The sequence below is a fragment of the Chelonoidis abingdonii genome, chromosome 3 (genome assembly GCF_003597395.2).
Source record: "Chelonoidis abingdonii isolate Lonesome George chromosome 3, CheloAbing_2.0, whole genome shotgun sequence".
Lineage (NCBI taxonomy): Eukaryota > Metazoa > Chordata > Testudines > Testudinidae > Chelonoidis > Chelonoidis abingdonii.
The window spans coordinates 165,412,623-165,432,642 of NC_133771.1; the positions used below are offsets into that span (position 1 = coordinate 165,412,623).

The window sequence follows — 20,020 nt, forward strand, 5'->3', positions numbered from 1 at the left end:
CTAACTTGAGAGTGTGTAGCTTTGCAACTTTTTAATCCTTAATTTTGTATTTCCTATTTTTATGGTTAATTTATTGAGAAAACCACCTTAACTAAAATTAAATAATTTTTCATTTGAATTTCTTTAATTTGTAATAGAAATAAAATCTTATACTTGTTTAAATAATAAAGCTTTTACATATTTGTCTTCAATTCATATTTTATTACACTTGTTCTTTGTGAAGTGCCATAGTTCACCACTCAGTTCTGTGTAGCTCAAATTATTGAAATTAAGTTAAACTGCATTTTAAAACAATATTTTAATGCATCTTCAGTTTTACTGCAACTTTTAAATAACTTTTTAAAAATTTGTTCAACAGAAAACTGAGTAGAAACTCATTTATAATATTCTGCTTTTTCAAAATGTAAGTATTCAGAAGGGCATAGCTCTCAATTTGTAAGAAGCATGACAACATACATGAAAAGGATCTGGAATTTTGTATCTTATTTTTATGTTTCCCCTGCGTAACCTACCAGACCACAAACTCGCAGGAGCATATCCAGAATTAGTCTGCTTTCATTATAGTTCGTCCTGGGGCCCTTCAGATAGTCAGAGATAAATCAGTTATCAAAGGCAGCTGTTGCCATGACAGCCAGGGTAATAGTGACTTTTCAAGTATGCAAAATGAACTGTAGGGAGATGAGTGACTGAGTATCTCTAATGTTACTAGTCGGGAATGAGGGGGGCAGCAATCGATCACTGTGTGGGGGAAAATCAGGCTTTTCCAGTGTTCTGGTTTCCCCAAACTTTTGTGTTTGTGTTAGTGGCTTTTAGGAAGACACATGGGAGAATGTTCCATATACATTAAGTATCAGAGGGGTAGCCGTGTTAGTTATACATTAGTTAGTGACTGAAATTTGGTTCAAATTCCCAAGGCATGCTTATTAAAAAAAAAAAAAAAAAAAGGGGGGGGGGTTGAAAAAAGGTGAGAGCGAGGTACAGACCCTATAAAACAGAAAATTACTAGGAGACCATACAAATACCTGCTTACTATGACAAACAAAATGTCTTTACTGACTTTTACTTCTATTAATTCTGAGAGGAAGCTGCATGCTATTTTGGCCTGTGATTTGACACTAGAATTGTTAACTGAACTCCACTTGCAGAATCTTTATAGCTGCTGATGATTTATGAGCCAGACAGAACCCAGCTTGACTCTCAGATCCTAGGTTAAGCTTGCAGTGCTAACAATTAGAAAAACCATCTCTTGTCAGCTGAGCAAATCTGATTGTGATTGATGCAGCAAATATGGAGCCCTACACTGCCATTTTTAGAGTCACTTCTCAGAGTACAACTGGACTTCAAATAGAACTTTCCCCCTCTGAAGCATAAGTGAACTGTAAGATGAGGCTTTGAGGTGGAGTATGGTTTTGTGGGGCCCTAGGCTAGAGCAAGTGAAGGCCCCTGCCTACCCCTTCTGCCTGCAGTTCCCACCCCCCAGCGCTCTTGCTGAGGAAATGGGCTCAGGGCTCTGGGGCTTCCCCCACCTGCAGTGCTCCTGCCAGGGAGCGGGGTTGGGGTTAAGGGGCATCCATTTTTCTTGGGACCCCCAATTAGCTGGGGCCCAGTGGCTGATCTGCCAATGCATGCCACTATTCTTACAATGAAAGGCCTCCAAAACTTGTCATAGTTCACAACCTACTGCCTTATGATGTATGTTTGATTGTGCATTAATATCTGATGATTTAGAGCTACACCAGCTGGATTCAATAACATAGTCCGCATTATCAAACTGAATACTGATTACTCAATAACATCTTGAAGATGTTTTTGTCCATAGCTCATAGCTTAAATTCCATACAAGTTAAAAACTAGATTACGTAATAGGATGCAGATCACTGTACACAGCACTAAAGTGATTATCTTACACAGGAGATGATCCTTCAGTTCTCACTCAGCCAAAACTCCCATTCAGGTCAATGGAATTTCTGCTTGACTGAGGACAGCAGGTATGTGCTGGCCCCAAAAACTTGTAAGTCCTTTATTCATAATTTGTAGTGGCTTCCGGCAAAGAGTGCATGTGTCAGAGCACAAGAACTAAATGTCTGGATGTCCTCTAATCGGTCTGCATTTTTTATTTAAACTAATAATAAAAATACTTTGTACTCAATGTATGTTTCATCCATAGACCTCAAGACCTTCCCAAAAGTGAATTATAGTCCCCATTTTTAGAGAGAGGTACCTGAAGCACAGAAATCACAAGACTATGCAGGAGCTGAGACTAGAATCTAGCCCTACCCTCTGTCTACTGGATCAAGCTATCCCACGTGGGTCCTTAAAGCTAGGTTCACTGTCCTCAGAAGAGTAGGTTTTATCACAGGAGGAACATTTCAAATGCAAACCATGAAATACCCACCAATTACAAATAGTCAATATGGAGGACTCTGCATCTGTTGCTTTCATTTTCTTTTACAATCTCTGCAGTGCATGAGAGTTACTGGTATTTTTACTAATTACAGTCATTCTTTTAAGTGACTTATAGAGCAAATAATTTCTCTGTAATTACTCTATTTCTGTGATACTCTCACCTCTGCTTATCTTCATGTGAAATTTTCACACATGCAAAAATTGAAGGGGTAAGAGAGAAATAGGTGAGAGGCCTTTGGTTATAGCCAGTAGACAATGCTCTGCATCTGAGGTAGTTACTATATAGCCACATTATACAGCACCTGGCCTGAGGGAGGCAAAGTGTGTGGGAGGGGGAACCTACAGACTTTTGCTCCCTTTGCAGATAAATCCTGTTAGTTACATTTTACAAAAAAAACTCTTGAAAAATAGGGGGGGGAGCCAGGCAACCAGGGCAGAAAAAGCATCCCACTTGCTACTGAAAAACTTGGCAAGCCGCCGAGGCCATGGTATTTCAATTATCTGCTCTGAGAGACAACGCAACCTGCTAAAATTGGAAAGAGAAAAGAAAAGCGAAATCTTGGTTACTGTGTTTTGCATTATGTTCTTTCCTGATGTAAGGTAATAAATTAATGTGCTGCAAACAGGCACCGCTTGTTTATAACCAAAAGGCAATACTGCATTTACTCAGAGTTAAGGTTGCTCAAGGGCAAATCTCACCAACTTTCTCACTAGAAATAAAGTAAATCACCAGCAAAGACAACTTTCATTTGCATTTCTTTAATGCAAGACTACGACAGTCAGAGGCAGGAGAGCTGTGAGCAGAAGTGGGGCCAATAGGGTGCTCTGTGGGGTGCAGGCAAAACAATGCACATTGATGCTGACAACTAACCATATGAATAACTGGCAGTGCTGATAAAGACATTTTTAAAACTGCCTTGTATAGCTGGGAGCCTTTCCATTACCAATGCCTTAGGGCAGAGCAAATAGGCTCTATGCAGGTCTACATGAACACACCTCTGCTCAGTCTCCTGTTATAGTGGAAGAAGAAGAGCTCTACCACAATATAAGTGTTAAATAATCCTGTGAACTTGCCCCCACAGTTTCAGAGCAGACACCTGGCACATGGAAGCACAAATATTCAGAGATGCAAGAATGGACATTGAACTGAGTGTTCTAAGCCTGTATTGTGGGCTGATAGTGCACAGAGCTTTTTTATACACTTAATAACGTCTATTTGTCAGTCCCTCAGAGAGCAAAATGTAGAGCCTAGATTCTCTGAAGCAGGCAGGTTAGCCTTAAAGGTACCACACTTTTGTCCAGTTAGTGCCTGCCCTTGCCCCCCTTTTACTGCCCACCTTTGTCTCCCTGACCCTTGATGCCATCGCCCTTCCTCCTGACCTCGCCCTTGCTGGCCAGCCCTCCACTGACACCTTAGAGGGTTGGGTTCTCGTCCAGGAAAAGCGGAGCAAGCGGAAGAAAATAAAAAGAGAAATGCAAATAAAGATTCACTCAACATATACCTAAGCTTTGCACCATTAACACTTCAGTAGGACTGCTATGCCAGAAGGGAAGCAGACAATATGGCTTTCTTGCCTTCTCATCTGGTGGTGTTTCCTTGAGATACAGACATTTTGGGAGATTACCATATTTGTGGTGTGTATGTGTGTGTTTCTGCACCTTCTGCTTAAAGATTGCATTGTGATCATCTCTGCAATTATCTAGTACTGGTTGCAATGACCCTAATAGCCTCCAGATAGTTCTATGGACTTCTCTGGGATGGTTTAAGAAAATGGGGACATCAGTGGCCATGAAGAAAATCTGTAAATTTGCCGAGAAGTTTGTATGACCCTCCTCCCCACTCTATGAATAGTATGAGCACAATGACTCAGCTGTTAGAAACCCCAGAGCCTAGGTGATATTTTTCCACATCTAGTCTGCTGTATCAGGTGCCTGAGGAAAGAGTGGTTTTCTTGTTTCCTACATCATCCTGGTGTCCTCCCAGTCCTTTAGAACAGAGCTGACCTATCTGGCTTGAGTTGAAATGGTGCTGAGCAGTTTTCTGGATTTACTAGTTGTGTGTTTTCTTGTTCTCATATTTCCTGGAGGGAATCCCAAACTATGCTATTATGTGTGTTTTCTTGCTTTTCCGTGTTCATCCACTATGTCTGCTATATTAGCTAATGCTCTGTGGTTTATATGTCCCGCTCCGTGCCATTTGCTTTTTTTGTACTGTGCTACCTTGAGTTTATCCTTCCTCCATCTCTGTTTATGGGTCCTTTTTAACAACAAAATTGAACACAAAATATTCTCAGCCAGCTGTAGCAGGCCAGTGTTGTGTCACATTTCTTGCCAGGATAGTGAGCCACTCCTTAGATAAGTTGTAGATCCCAGATGTTAAGCTTCTGGTGCCTTATCAGACTCCTCAGGCAGCTGTTATTGGCAATCCTTAGAAGTGCTTATGCAGCTGGGTGGGTCCTTTTATTTGATTACACTGTCTCTCTAGTCACAGTAGGCAAAGAAATGCTGTGTCTCTTCTACCTTCCTCCCAGCGTCTCCAAGAAAAAAAAGTATTGTCTGGCTAGTTCACTGGAATCACTATCTTTTTCTATTTAGGTGGAAGGAACTTCTAGGGATTCTTTTGGATTATAGAGAATAAGCAGAATTGTCTAAATGGGACATAGCCAAAGAGCATCCCACAGAAGCTACAATCAGCCATGTGGCCATCCTTTGTAAGGTGTGACTGCTGAGACCTGTGGCTTCTGAATATAGCACTTATGTGGGCTGCTCTCATCAAAATGAATCAAGGTCTTCTGGGACTTGTCGTCAGCATGAGCCATACTTCTGTATGGAAGAGGAAGGTGACTACAGACTGCTTCAATTGGTGTGCAAATTAAGTGTGGTCCTTGACATCCAGGCAAATTGACAATGCAGTCTGTGATTAGGTAACGTTTGGGACCTCCTGCTGTATACCAAGGTAGGAACCTGTTACTTTGGAAATGATCTGACTAGCATACCAAGTTTTTATGTGCTCTCTCTAGTGACAGGAAGGCTAAAAGATGAGAGAGAGACATCAGAGGCCTCAGTTAATCCCATTGGCTTCCAGCAGGAAGAGAATAGAGATCCAGGTATGCATCTAGCCAACCACAGAACCATTAGATCTCTGAACTATACATAGAGTTTAAAAGGGAATGTGACATATATGATACTCCATTCTGTTCAGATTCTTATGTCTCCCCCATCACCACAGTAGTTTAGTGCCTTCCAACATGACTAACATCGGTCACATGTGGCTTTGATGCTTGGAATGAGTGAAAGCCTCCCTTGCTTTGTCATGTTGTATGCCTATTGCTGTGCTTAACACAAAAGAGCATGAGACACTGAAGTCAGAAATACATAGTAAGTTCCAATTATCAATTATTTGGTTGAAAACCAAAGGTAGTAAGTACTTTAGAGCAGGAACCATGTCTACCTCTATATGGCATCTAGCACACAGTAGGACCCTGATTCTGATCAGGGCCTCTAGATGCTGCCATAACAGAACAAATAATAAAATCCATGCAATCATTCTATTATTCTGATGCACAAAATGGCTCTTTGTTCTCTTCTTTCCTGTTGGTAATATTTTAATTACTGTACATTTAATGTTAGTGGCTCCTGGTGGCAAGGTTTACAACTGCAGTATTTATGCTAATATTTATTTACAGGTCAAAAGGTATGAGAATCCCAAATGCTAAAGAAATTTTCTGTTGAACCATTCAGGGAACATCAGACATAGGAACTAGAAATGCATCATAATTTTTCTTCCATCCTTGCTGTAAGTAATGATGCAGCAGAGTAAATCCACTCTTTTTAGGATTTGCTTCCTCCAAATTAATGTTGGGGGGTTCTCATACCTGCTCTGCAGATGTTGTTCTCAGTGTTGTAGTGAGGTTCATAATATAGACTCCTTTTATTGAAGGTTCAGTGTGGATGAATGGCACCTGAGAAAAGCAGAAAAAATGATTACAGGTCTAGAAAACATGACCTATGAGGGAAGATTGAAAAAACTGGGTTTATTTAGTCTGGATAAGAGAAGACTGAGGGGAGACATAACAGTTTTCAAGTACATAAAGGGTTGCTACAAGGAGAAGGGAGAAAAATGGTTCTCCTTAATTTATGAGGCTAGGACAAGAAGAAATGGGCTTAAATTGCAGCAAATTGGTTTAGGTTAGACATTAGGGAAAACTTTCTAACTGTCAGTGTGTTTAAGCACTGGAATAAATGGCATAAGGAGGCTCTGGAATCTCCATCTTTGGAGGTTTTAAAGAGCAGATTAAACAAATACCTGTCAGGGATGGTTTAGAATAATACTTAGACCTGCCACGAGTGCAGGAGACTGGACTAGATGTCCTCTTGAGGTCCCTTTTAGTCCTACAATTTTATGATTCTATGATTTACAATTTATTTGTAAGCATTTCCCCAATATTATTCCCTTAGTGCCATTGTTGCAGAGCTGCAGGACAGAAAATATGGCCTATGACTGGCGTCATGATACCTATATTGTCACTAGAAAAAGCAAGTACAGTCCAAACTTTGGGAAGAATTGTGTACGTCTAGTAGTTATTGCATACGAAACTGAGCTGTCAGTTCAGCTGTGCTGATTCTGGGCGTCCTATGGGGCTTTAAATAATAATTTGTTTCTTTATCTTTTTTTTTAAATACAAGAAGAGATTATTATAGAATATGGAACTGCCTGTAAAACGTGTTTTTAGATGATCACAGCCATTTTAAAGTAAAATACGCCTATTTGACACTACTCAGCTGTCTAAAATAGATTTTTACATCCTGTGTCTAAACTCTACAAAAGGTACTGGAGAGAGATGTACAAGCTCCTCCAACAACATATTTCACTTCTGTGATAAGCTCCTGAACCAAGTGTTTCTTATTGAAGTGTTCCTTCCGTTCCTATAAGCTGCTGCTGTTATGCTGTGCAAAATCCACTGTCTGATATTAAACTTTTTTCAAGAACCAAATTGTCTCTTGGACTATAGGAAGTGTATCTGTTCCAAGGAAAAAATGCATTAGTGTGTCCTAGATGCTCTTATGTTTTGAAAAATTCTTGACAAATTGCATAAGGTTTTAAATTGGGAGGTATTGGTATTATTTTTTAGTTGCAAAAGTTGCAGTACACAAGCAGTGTATTCCAAGCACTCTTAATCTAATGCCACTATGAAATATCCTTGTGCCCTAACTGCATTTCTAGCAGAGGCTTTCAAATAACTATCAGGAAATTTTTTGTATTTGATTGTAGCAGTAATAAATGAGTAAGGATCTGTGATTAGAGGGTCATCTTGGAATAGACCTTGCTGTAATATGACAAAAAAGTAAAGCTAAAAAGCACTGTGATCAGTGTATAATGCAATGTTTTCTTACATCAGGCCACATTCCTTCTGAAGTTATTTCCATTCAAACATGAAACTTGGGTTCTGCTATAATGGATGCAATAGATACAGCTACTTGGATTGTAAACTGTTTAGGTCAAAAAACTTCTCATCAAGCTGTCTGAAAATTACTATGCACCTCTTGGCACTGTATAAATGATACTGTACTGTAAGAGCCCAATTTTGCTGTCTTACACCAGTGTAAATCCAGACTAACGCCATTGACATTGATTTAATTTGAGAGCAAAATTTGGTCAGAAGCATTTTTGAGGTTTTGCTATGAAACTCAGCAGTTCCAGTACACTTGATTTTAGTACATTTACCCTATTGATGTTCAGTAATACAGTGATATCTGCCAGGGGAAAAAACACTAAAGATCTAGAGAAGCTTAATTTGTATCTAAATTAGATGATTCTTTATTTCTAGCCTCTTGTTCTAGTAGCTATTTCAGCTATTCTATGCCAAACAGAGGATTTATGTGAACTGAAACAATTTGCCTGTTTGACAAAAATGTCTGTTGCACTGCTGGCACGTTAGCAATAATACAGAGAAATCAACAGGCTGTAGCTTGTAACAGGAAATGATCTAAAGTACAAAAACCACAGCGTTGAGTCAGTTATCGGTGTGCAATGGCAATCAAGCTTTCGTTTGCTACAGCTAGAAAATCCTGAGTGTGTCATTGACATGTCAGGTTGTTATTGGTAATGAGAACAGAAAGAGGTTAAGAAAACAATGCCAGATCCATATGCAGTGTGGTCAGCAAGTCTCTTCATATGGGAGAATTTCACTAAGCCTTGACAAATGTCCAGTTTACCTGTTTATACTTTCAGCTTTCTGCTGCTTGAACAGTGCTCCAATTATGTGTTTCTTTTCCCTCTAGATTAAGATAGTGCCCTTTTCCAAAAAATATACAAACACGCTTGTTCATAGAGAGAGACAGAATCAATGTGGTAGTCTGTTTTCTTCTGTGACTATATCCCAGTCTTGCCACTGCCATTTCATAACTTGCATAGTTGTTTCTTTGCAGGCAACCATAACTGCTAATGATGCCACATTAATTCTGTCAGCCCATAAAAGCTGATCACTACATGAGTTAGCTTCTATTATACTAAGCAGATGGTACAGTATATCTACAATAATACAAATGTAGGTCAGAGCATTCTTAGGGCTGTTTCTTAGAAACACTAATCGCTGCTGTTCTCTTAGTATCAGTTGCATAATAACTAACCCTATTAGACCCTTAAAGTCGTGAGCGTTCTTTCACCGAAAGCACATCCTTGTTTTTCACACTGTATAACTTCTTATTTGTGTGGTTCACCCAAATCTCAACAGAATCTGCTCTCTGAATGCCCTTGAGGTGGTTGTTCTTTCTGTGAACTCTCCAGTTGAAGAATTTCCTTTTCTACTTGCTCAGGATATAGTGCGGCTTCTACAGTGAGAGGCCACTTCCCAATGAAAGGGTAGATCCTGTTAGCACAGTTCCTCTGATTTGCAGGGGGAAACAATCTATTCAGCTTTGTGCAATATTTCAAAACTGGGAGCAAATCTCACAAGCACAAAATGAATCCTTTCTATGCTATTCAGTGTCTTCATGTGAAGTACAAACTCTGCCTACCAGCAAAAAATAAATCTTAAAATAGTCTAAATTAAAGACAAAATGGGACTGGAGTTGTTATGAGAAAAATAATAAAATCTTTTCTCACCATACTCTGAAATTAAACACTTTTAGAGAGAGAAACGAATCTTTTTCTCATGGTTCCATTCATGAAATTCAGTTTTTGGAGCTATAGTAATAACATTGTTCTGTTTGTGCACAAATGCTAGTTTACACTAAATATTCTGTATTAACTTTTTTGCTGTAAAATATCTCTAGCAGAAGGCACAGACCTGAAAATGCGTGGACAAAGTGGTAAGTCAAGAATGTTGACTTTAATTATTTATTTCAAATAGATTTGGGAGGGGGAGAGCGGGATGAGGATGGCTAGGTGAGTCCAGTCTCAAATTTTTTTTAATTTTTTATTTTTTTTACGCAACTGATGTTGTTTGAGCAAACATCTGGCGAGCTGAACCCATTCTGAGTGGATGGGTTGTGCAAGGGCTGAAAAATGGAATCCTAACCAGGGCAGAGGATGGCTGTAGCTATTACTACAGGGCATGAGGAAGGGTAGCAAACATAATTGTGTAGAAATCCTTCCTCCTTGCTCCCAAACACACTCATGGTCCAGTATGGAGAGCTGCTACACAGCGCTATTCCATGATGCAAAGGGTGTTGTAGCCCATGGGGCTAGCCTGCTAGCTCGGTCTATTATGTAATCTGTTTTCTTTATTGGTTTGATTATTATTCTCTTGGTTAATGTTTGATACTAAATAATTCCAGTACACATTTCTTCATTATACTTGGCTGTAACACAAGGAACATACAGGTCTGTATCCTGTATGATTAGCTACAGCAAGTTAGCATAAAAGTTTGTAAGCTTTGGCATAGATAAATGGCCTACCAGATACCTCTTTTGATTTTGGGGAACTGAACGAAAAACTGAATGTGTTCACCAAAATTCTGGAAAATATTGGTAACCACAAGGTACTGTATACCGCAGAACAAGGAAGGACTGATCTAGGCCAAAGGTGATGGTTTTGAGGATGAGATAATTGATATTAATATGTATGAATATGGTATAATATGTCAGAATATGCTAGCCTATACAGTAAGTGAACCTGAAGATTTATCTGGATCAATGGTTGGCCATTGATATGAATATTCAGGACAGTGTCAAGACCTTAAAAGAGGGAAAACCACCATGTGGAGGGGTCATTCCTTCTCTTTGTTATCTTCTGTTAAGCTATCAGCTCAGCATCTGTAATATAATTTAGCTACTCAACACTTGAACCTGATCTCTACCAGCTGGGATTGAAGACCCTGGAGCACTGAACTCATTGGGTGTGCCAGAGACGAGGCTGGTCCTTTGTCTCTCACTACCAGGTCTCCAAAGAAGGGTGTGAGTATGCTAGTTTAAATAGCCTTTTATAAAAGATATGTTATCTCCAGGGACTATAGAACTGTGTTACTTTTTTGTGACTCTGTGGTTTGTAACTTTGGTTACTATCTCATTGATTTTAATAAAGATCTTGAAAATTTGGTTTTGTCCTCAGCATGAGTGTCCTTCCCACACATGCCAAGGGTCTGTACAAGATATTGCACTCCCTATGCTCTCTAATTCTGTAGCCTGAATCTGGGACAAAAGTCTAGGTATTTTCCGGTTAGATCATTGATGAGCTGTAATAAATTAGCACTATAATTTCAGGTCAACAGTGTTCACTTGCATAGTGGAAATGGCTGTGCTTTAGGCCCTATATAGAGCTGTACAAGATGTATTTATATAGCACTCACATGGGCTAGGCCCTTAAAAATGATTGGGAAGACAGGCCCAAGCCTTCCTTCAATAATTTGCAGTCTAAACAGATAAAATACAATGGACTAATGGAGAAAAGGGATACAACATAGCAGCAAAGGATGAATGATATTTTATCCCTGTCTTGTTCTAGATAATATTTTCATGATTGTCTGCTCCTTAATCTAACAAGTTTAATGGCTATACCCACTGCTTTAGTGTGGGAGATCTGGGCAGTCTGAGACTCATTTCTTTAAGAGTGAACTCAATAGGATGTGGTAGAAGTCCAATCATCTAAAACTGGACGAAGTGCACCTGGGATAGCTGACAGGAATAATTCCCCATTGGCAAGGGAGTAAACTATGTGTGACTTGGCATTTGCCATCTCTGATGTTCATGAAATTAACACTAATCCCACACACACTTACCTAATTTTTTTAAATAACTTGAAGGGTGATGGAGTAGAGGAAAGGTGTATTGATTAGCCCACATAGCACTATTATTAACTTCTTGTCATTTTTCATTAGAAGATAGAGCGGGAGGGTTTATAGAGCAGTTTCTGTATGCGAGGCATTATAAATCCTAAATCAAAAAGCATTTCATTCGTAATGCAGTAAATGCCAAAGCCATAACAATGCCTGTGTGTTCTCTTCTTAAGTCAAACTCTGACTCCTCAAACCACCAGCAGCATCATGTGAGTGACATTTTGATATATCATAACTTTGTATTTTTGCAGAGACAGCAACATAATTCATCATAATCTCTTTCACTCTGACTTGTGGTGGTTTGCTTCAAAAAAATAGAAGGCAAAAAGCAAGTTAAGTATATGCACAATTTTGATGGCAGTTAGCGGTTTTCTTTGGGGCACAGTAAACATGGCCAGAAGGGACCACTCTGGTTGGTTACCCTCACAGGTAAAAATATACACCTTATTTCCAGTCTGAATTGTCTAGCTTCAACTTCCAGCCAATAGACCATGTTTTATTTTTCTCTGCTAGACTGAAGAGCTCATTACTGAATATTTGTAGATGCAAATAGATGTAATCAATACAGGAAAGACTGTGGTGGTGATGTACAGGAGGTCTCACTAGATGACCTGCTGTCCCTTCTGGCCTTTAACTCTATGCCTAAGCCCCAGTGCAACCCTAAAACCACTTTGCCATCTTCCCTGTGGGACCTGATCTGGTAGCCATGCTCTGAGCATGGCTAATGCCACACAAAATGGCAGGAGGAAAGAAAGCAACTCTCTTAACCATTAACCCAGTGGCCAGGGTACTCCGGGGGATGTGAGAGATCCTGATTCATTTCCTCCTCGGTTTGTGAAGAAGGGCTTTGAAGAGGGGTTCTCCATTTCTCAGCTGAGTGGGCTAACCGCTGGACTATGGAATAGGCTGATGTGGGGCTCTCCTTGTTGAAGCCATTTCACAATAATTAATTTGAGCTGTGGACAGATAGAGGATCATGCAAGTCCAGTGGTTTAGGGCACTCACATGGAACCCCTGTTCAAATCCCTTCTCCTCCTTGGTGGGGGTAGAGATTCAAAACAGGGTTTCACACAGCCTGGCTGAATACCCTAATCGCTGGGCTAAAAGTTAGAAAGGAGGGCCTCATTCCCTGCAACCCTCTGGCCATTTTGTGTGGAGTTCAGTAGGCACTTAAGCCTTTCTTTGTGAGAATGAGTTAGGTACCTAAGCTGTCTGCCTCCAGGAGAGGTTCCTGGCCGTGTCTAGGCTGCAGGGAAGTGCCAATTCCATGGGAGGGGAGGGGCTTAGGACACACCCCTCTTGTTTGGTATGTTTCATTGGCTAGCTTGGATGACTCCCCACATAGCATGCTGGGTTTTGTGTATCTGATTCTTTTTATAGGGAGTCTATGTGCCTAATCAGGCTTTGTGGTTCCTATTGTTGTTCCAGTGATTTTCTAATCACCTAAAAGTTAAATGTTGCAATACCAAAATCCCTTTGTGGGAATGGACCTTCCTGTATGAAGCATCAACACTTTAAGCAGATACCTATTATCAGTATAGTCCAGGGATCTGCAACCTTTGGCACACAGCATGCCAGAGTAAGCATCCTGGCAGGCTGGGCTGGTTTGTTTACCTGCCGTGTCTGCAGGTTCGGCCAATTGCGGCTCCCACTGACAACAGTTCTCCACTCCAGGACAATGGAGGCAGCAGGAAGTGGCGGCCAGCACATCCCTCAGCCCATGCCACTTCCCGGAGCCCCCATTGGCCTGGGGTGGCAAACCACGGCCAGTGGGAGCCGCGATCGGCCGAACCTGTGGATGTGGCAGGTAAACAAACCAGACCGGTCTGCCAGGGTGCTTATCCTGGTGAGCTGTGTGTCAAAGGTTGCTGATCCCTAGTCTCTTTTCTCTGTTCTGGGCTTTAGGAAGGGTCCTAAAATGACCTTTTACAATGGTGAGCCAAAATCCTTGATATGAAGAGTCTTCAACTTTTGGAAATTATCAAAATCCAGATTGGTATTTCAAGGCTGCCCTGTTTCTCTAGTTAACTGAAACACTGGATCTAAGCTTGAGGGGTGGGGGCAGGGAGTGTATCAGAATTACAGAAGTGGAAGGGACCTTAGGAGGTCATCTAGTCCAAACTTTTGCTCAAAGCAGGGCCAATCCCGAGACAGATTTTTGCCCCAAATGGCACCTTCAGGGATTGAACTCATAACCCTGCATTTAGCAGGTCAATGCTCAAACCACTGAACTATTCCTCCCCACCAGGGAGTAGTTTTTCACCCCCAGAGGGGACTTGAACCCACAATCTCTGGCTTCGGAAGCCAACGCCTTATCCATTAGGCCACTGGGCCCTGAAGTGACCTTCTGTATGTGCATATGCATCCATGCACGGAGTTCAGAATCTGAACACATCCACATTTTGCAACTCAGGCTGATGTCTAATGCAAAGTTTGTAATACATTAGTCATTGAAAGGCACAGTCTGCTGAAATGGGATGTGTATTCCAGGTAGCCCCGTATGGGGAGACACAGAACATTCTGGAATGAAAAGCGTGCTCTTTCTCTCTCTCTTTTCAAACCAAAGAACGTAATATCCAGTAAAGCTGGGACAGAGTTTAAGCAAAGTTGCTGCTTGAATTGTAATGGATTTTGGGAACTAAACTTACAGGAAATCTATATTTATCTATGTAAACACCAGATAAGAATTCCTCAACCTGGTGGGCAAAAGCCCATTTTTTCTGTCTAAGCACCCAGTAGGACAGTTGTTAGAATATCAAGAGAAATTTGGATAAATCAGCTGCTATTTTAAAATATTACCACTGTTTTATGCATGTAAAACAACAAAAGAAACTTCGAAATATAAGGGAGAGAAGGTTGGCTAAGGCAGCGAAAAGGTGTCTAGCCAGATTCTGCCTTCCTTTCTGCCCCACCAAAGCACCCAGGTACATTATAAACAAAGTTAATGAAAAACCAGTTCAGGGCTTCTAAGCAAGATGGGCACACAACACTTTAGCTAGTGAAATAAATTAACTTGACAATCTGATCCTAGGGAACACAAAGTCTTGGATTCAGTTGCCAGTTCTGATTTCTCATCTGACATTCCTAATCTAATGGGAGTAAACATATGCAGCTGAAAACCAGCTAGGCATTTTAATTGTTATAGACTACAATCCACTAGCACAGTAATGCACCAAAATGCACTTGTGCAAATGTGTCAGCAATGTGTGCATGTGCCCTTCACCACAACCTTCCAGAGAGATTCAGGGGAGGAGGATGGAAAAGAACAAATGAGAAGTGTGGCTTGGCAGGGGTTAGAATGAAGGAAAGGGGAGAAATGATGATAACTTGTATGTCCTTTTCTTTCTTTCTTTTAATTGCAAGGGAATCACCATAAAACTATCCATTGTAGAAAACACTATTTTTCTTGCTTCTAAAACATAAGTCTTGTCTATACCGAGGCCTTGCCCTAGTTACATCCATTGGTAGCCAGCCACCAACATAACCGCATCTGTGTAAATACCTAGCATAGACAAACAGAGCCACTATTTGCACTAGTGGAGCTTCGCCTGGTTTTGAACAGGAGTAGATTTCAGTAATGTAAATAGTGGCTTTGCCTCTCTATGCTTTAGGATCATACCAGTGCAGCTACACAGGTGGATAAAATTGGAGCAAATCCCTAATGCAAAGAAGGCCTTAAGGCCTTTTTCTTCTACATTGTTAACATTCCTGTGCCTAAAGTCACAAAGGTAACAGGTGGATCCATACAGATGTTTTAATGACCGGTCATAAGTCTAATTGCTTTTGCCCTAGTCCCTTAAAAGTGATTCTTCATTAACTTTCCATGTCTTTGTTCATTTTTCCATCTATATTTTAAATTAAAATTATTTAGTATCACACACAAAAGAAATTCTCCTGTTAGATTAAACTGAAATGGTTCTAAAGTTATGAGATTGGCCTTTACGTGAAAAAACTTTACTCCAGGCCAAATTGGAACAAAAATATTTTTTTAAAATTAAAATCACAAAGCTATTTATATTACTGGTCACGTTCTGTTTTCTCTGTGTTGCTGCTGGCGATGGTTGAATAATGCTTCCTCCCTTGGCACCCAGCTCCCCCTTCTACCTGTTCCTGTAGCAGGCTAACGCATGAGACTATAGTGTAGAGAACAGAAGTGGGCTCAATACATAAACCTGGAACCAGGGTTTTTCCTTGGGCCCATCTCTAGTAAAGAATTGTCCTTCTATTGACAGGGAGATAAGATTATCAGATACATATCTTCAGGCTCCAGCTCTTATGATTTTAGACTTCCCATCCCTTCCACTTTTACAGTTATGATCCCAAATATATATCTTGGGGTTCCCACATCTCCCCAAAGTGACTAATGGTTCCAAGTCACAACCACTGTAGACATCTTAAATTAGAAGCAGATTTGTCTATTTTAATGTACCGATCCCAATGCCATGCTTCCTTGTGATTGGCTGTACTTTCAGAAGCCAGCCAACCATTTTTGCAATGGAGGTTTAGCCTGATTATATACTAGTAAAACATATTCAGTCTTGATATTTCAAGAGGTGGGATCTGTCAGGAGTGGAACATGGATCCAAAGCCATGCTCTGCTCCTCTTCTTGTTCCATAGGTAACAAATGTACTTGGCTATCCTGCAGTGGAGTTGTGATTCTGTGTTTATTACAACAATTTGTGCCAAGGGAAATGGCAAAGATGTCACAGCTTCTGAAGGACTGAGGAGCTGGGCTGAACATTTTATTTAAAACATTTTGTCTTGAATCATTAGCGAAAAGGACAAGCAAAGCTGAAAAGTGGCCAAATTAAGGAAAAGATTTTAAATATAGTAAGCGAGCCATTCTTTAAGACCTAGAAATCTAAAAATCGATAAGTCAGGTTCTTAAGGATTTTGGACTGCAAGAGTTCTGCCTTGGGCTATACATGCTGCAGTTAGTTTGGTCTCTGGCTTCAGTATGTTACATTTTTTTGTTCTGCCTGTCAGTGTACTTAAGCATTCCCACAAGGACGGAGACTGGTCTTTTTATCCTGCTACATAAAGTGGGGGAAATGCTGTTACATTTGTCATTATGTTTTACTTAGCAAATCTTGTTTGCCAGGAACTCTTCCCACGCTGTAACAAGCTACCTGACTCCAGAACGTAAGAGGAATACGTGTGAACAGAAATATGCAACAAAGATCAAACATTACATTAATGAGCCTTTTCTCATCCTATCCCCCCACCCAAGCTGTCTTGATGATTTCCTTTACACCCAGCTTCATCTACACACCATTGCTGCCCTGACAATAGCTTTTCTGTTTCACTCTCACATTCCCACCTAACACTGTGTATTACTCCTGATGTAGCTTCTGTCCTTCCACTCTAGCACTTCTCCTCAATGAAGTCTAACAATCATATTGACTTATGTTACATCTTGTAATTGAAAAGAGGGGCTGATGCATCAACTGCCATAGGTCTCAAATAGTAACTTTATTGTGCCTTAAAGCTCAATTCTACCCCCTCAAAGAAATCTTTGGAGAATGGTGGGGCCCTCATCCTGCAAAAGAAAATCAGTGCAAGTTGTTGGTGCTCAGTAGATTTCAGGATTTTTGGTCATACATAAGGAAACTGTGTGGGGTGGGGCTGACGTTTTCACAATAAAGTAACTTTGCGCAGTCCCACTTGTGTCCCAACAGTAAGAAAAAACAAAACAATGAGGTGGCTAAAAGCAGAAAAGACTAATGGGAGTGGAGAGACACAACTGGACAAACAGAAATATCAAGTTTTTGTTTAATTTTGAAAAATCCCAAGTTAGGTAGAGCAGTTAAGGAGTGGGAGTGGAACAGTGAGAGGCAAACAAATATTTTTGAACAAAGAAATGCCGCTCCTCTGACAAAAGAAATCTATAGAACTTGAGAAACTTCAAAAGCCTGCTGGCAGCTGTGTACAGGAAGAGGAAATACTAACCCTGAATGTGAAAGCAACACTCACTTTCAAATGTAAACCATGGGTCTTCTGCTTGATTGGCTCTCTGTGTAGCCTGATGTCTTATAAAGGATCTTTATTTAAATTTAAACATTACACAAGAATACTTTTTGTGTCATTGCTGAAATGCTATTTGTGTAAATGTACCGTTTGTGTGTTATATATATTTCTAAGATGCTCATCAGTTTTGTATCTCAGCTCCAACTGCCACTCAAAATTACAGAGATACAAAAGGGAAAATGCAATGTTGCTTAACCCTATGATGGGGCCACAGCAGCTACTTAAAATTCAGCACCAGTCTGTCTGACTTTGTAAAGTACTTTAAGATGCCTTGAGTATGCAGGGTGCTCTGAAACCTCTAGCCTAGATGAACAACTGAGGGTCTATTATTTGTCTCCAAGCCATAGTCAACCTATAAAGGTAAATAGACTGAGCCAGAATGCCTGTTTACAAGAGGGTAGGCATTAAGCATAAGCCGGAAACATCTTTGTTTTCATGCAAGAGTGATTGGCTCTGAGGGTGTTTTTAGGTCAGGCTGTCTGAGTGTCCTTCCATGGGCATTTAAATAATGATTATGTCTGTGTGTGCTTGGTCAGCCAGCCTTTCATCATAGGTACGATATATAAGTATATGTGGGGAGACCACAGGTCTGGATTCTTGCTTCATGCTGTTTAGGGAAGTGATTGCCAAATGCCTGTGTGAGCATTGTGGATAAAGAACCAAATAAAGCTGCATCTTAAAGCAAGGTCCTACCCTCCACAGTCCATGGAAATCCCAGGTCCAAAGCGTACAGCAGTCTAATTCTAATCTGAATAAATCTCTATACAATCATGCCATGACAGTCTGAACTCTACATAACTGCTAAAGACAAGTTACTTAAAAATATGGAACATTCAGTGAATTGATTGAACTGTGCTCTGTAGTCTCTGAAACAAGAAGTTGGTCCCGCACGCAGGGCTGTGTCAGGAAACAAGAGGCATTTTCACTTTGTGTTAGTAGGCTTAAACAGCTTTAAGCAAATAGGCATTTCCCTGGGTTATGAAGCAGACTCAAGTTTCTTATAAATTATTAGCAATAGAACCTAAAAAGACCCCTAATCAGGTCCAGCCCTAGGTTTTCTGTGGATCTATATAATGTACTATATGCAGGGCCACATCTGCCTCTCTCCATACCTGTAAAAATGTCCCCTCACTTCTGCATGCCAGAGGCAACATCCTGTGGCCATTTATTGCCTATGAATCTTTCTGCCTCTTAGTTCTTTAGCAACCGTTCCATGATGTGGTTGAGTCTCCGTACTATCTTAGAGCCCCTCCACCCACATGGTCTTTCTTTCTAGCTCCCAGACTAACTTAACCTAATGTCACCACACAGTATCCCTAAATGCTGGTCTAGACTTCGCAGGCATCATGGAAGAAACTGATGATTACAAAAGCCAAAGTACAACTTTCTGAGAGAAAAGCGCTATTAGATACATTTCTCTCTCCCACAGCACAGTGGTACTAACCCAGTCGGAGTCTACAGTTGTACTTATAGCTGGAGAACTGGAAGTGATGTTTTGACTGAGGCATGTGTGTGTAACCTTGAGATCCTTGAAGTGTACGCCTCATATATAAGGATATACCTAAAGCCATCTCTGGATATGTCACAACTGGGACATGAGCAGTCTGACCTAGTGGTCAAAGCAGGAGTCAGGCCAGGTCAGATACTAGGAGGTCGGCGTAAAAGCCAGGCCAGAGAACAAACAAGAATCAAGAGTAAGGAGGCAGGCAGGGTCTGGTTACCAGAAGATCAGAAGCAGGAGACAAACTTGAAAGCAGAGCCACAGATCGATAACCAGACTCAAGCCAGGTCTTCCTGCCTTGTAATTGGGGAAGAGGAAGACGACTCTGAAGTATAGTACATCAATGCCTTTTCTATCATGTTTCACAGATGTTGGCTCACTGGGATTTTTTTCCATAGATGTTTAGTCGTTTGCCATGTATAGCTATTGTGTGAATGATTATCCAGAGGGGGCCATGACTTTGAGACAGTTTCATTGTATTGTAAGTGGGCCTAGAGTAAAATGACATTATTTGCTAAAACTGTTGCTTTCATCTTCCTTGAAAGTTAGGAAAGGGCGAAGGGGGGCTATTTAGAAGGCGAGTCTAACCCTATGTAGCTAAAATTCTGTTCTGAATTACTGTTCAGCCAGTGCACTACATAGTAAATTCTTGTGGATATTTTTGTTCTTCAAGAGCTATCCCTGTGGGTGCTCAACTCCAGGTGACAGTGCATCCTGGCTCTGTTGATCAGAGATCTTCGGAAGCAGTGCCTGCTCGGGGGACACACACCCAGCTGTTGTTTCGCTGTGTCGTTAGGGTCTGTCTGTGC

General features: G+C 40.7%; 1 protein-coding gene across 2 annotated transcripts in view; it reads left to right on the forward strand.

The window, feature by feature from the left end:
* The first annotated feature begins 4,831 nt into the window (after nt 1-4,831).
* LBR (lamin B receptor) overlaps nt 4,832-20,020 on the forward strand; it is a 77,843-nt gene continuing 62,654 nt past the window's right edge. Inside the window, exon 1 of one of the 2 annotated variants that reach the window (XM_032793596.2) lies at nt 4,832-5,362. The gene's annotated coding sequence lies outside the window, so the exon portion shown is untranslated. The remainder of the gene's footprint in view (nt 5,363-20,020) is intronic. The other variant, XM_075064305.1, reaches the window with a different exon arrangement.